This window comes from Engystomops pustulosus, unplaced genomic scaffold (genome assembly GCF_040894005.1).
Source record: "Engystomops pustulosus unplaced genomic scaffold, aEngPut4.maternal MAT_SCAFFOLD_330, whole genome shotgun sequence".
In the NCBI taxonomy this organism is placed as follows: Eukaryota; Metazoa; Chordata; class Amphibia; order Anura; family Leptodactylidae; genus Engystomops; species Engystomops pustulosus.
The window spans coordinates 29,055-30,000 of NW_027285209.1; positions in this window are offsets into that span (position 1 = coordinate 29,055).

Consider the following 946-nt stretch of genomic DNA (forward strand, 5'->3'; position numbering starts at 1 on the left):
CTTTGGAAGTCGGAGCTCCTACTTCCATGGGCTTGTTCCTCCCCGGGACTTGCCGCCAAGTCTGGCCGGGGGACAGTGACATGTGGCCGGATAGGCCAACTGGCTGCTCCCGCTGAGCCCCTACTTCCATGGGCTTGTTCGTCCCCGGGACTTGCCGCCAAGTCTGGCCGGGGAACAGTGACATGCCGCCGGATACGGCCGAGCGGCTGCTCCCGCTGACGTCATCGCTTTGGAAGTCGGAGCTCCTACTTCCATGGGCTTGTTCCTCCCCGGGACTTGCCGCCAAGTCTGGCCGGGGGACAGTGACATGTGGCCGGATAGGCCAACTGGCTGCTCCCGCTGAGCCCCTACTTCCATGGGCTTGTTCGTCCCCGGGACTTGCCGCCAAGTCTGGCCGGGGAACAGTGACATGCCGCCGGATACGGCCGAGCGGCTGCTCCCGCTGACGTCATCGCTTTGGAAGTCGGAGCTCCTACTTCCATGGGCTTGTTCCTCCCCGGGACTTGCCGCCAAGTCTGGCCGGGGGACAGTGACATGTGGCCGGATAGGCCAACTGGCTGCTCCCGCTGAGCCCCTACTTCCATGGGCTTGTTCGTCCCCGGGACTTGCCGCCAAGTCTGGCCGGGGAACAGTGACATGCCGCCGGATACGGCCGAGCGGCTGCTCCCGCTGACGTCATCACTTTGGAAGTCGGAGCTCCTACTTCCATGGGCTTGTTCCTCCCCGGGACTTGCCGCCAAGTCTGGCCGGGGGACAGTGACATGTGGCCGGATAGGCCAACTGGCTGCTCCCGCTGAGCCCCTACTTCCATGGGCTTGTTCGTCCCCGGGACTTGCCGCCAAGTCTGGCCGGGGAACAGTGACATGCCGCCGGATACGGCCGAGCGGCTGCTCCCGCTGACGTCATCACTTCGGAAGTCCATGCACGGGGCAAGGCTCGCACTCCA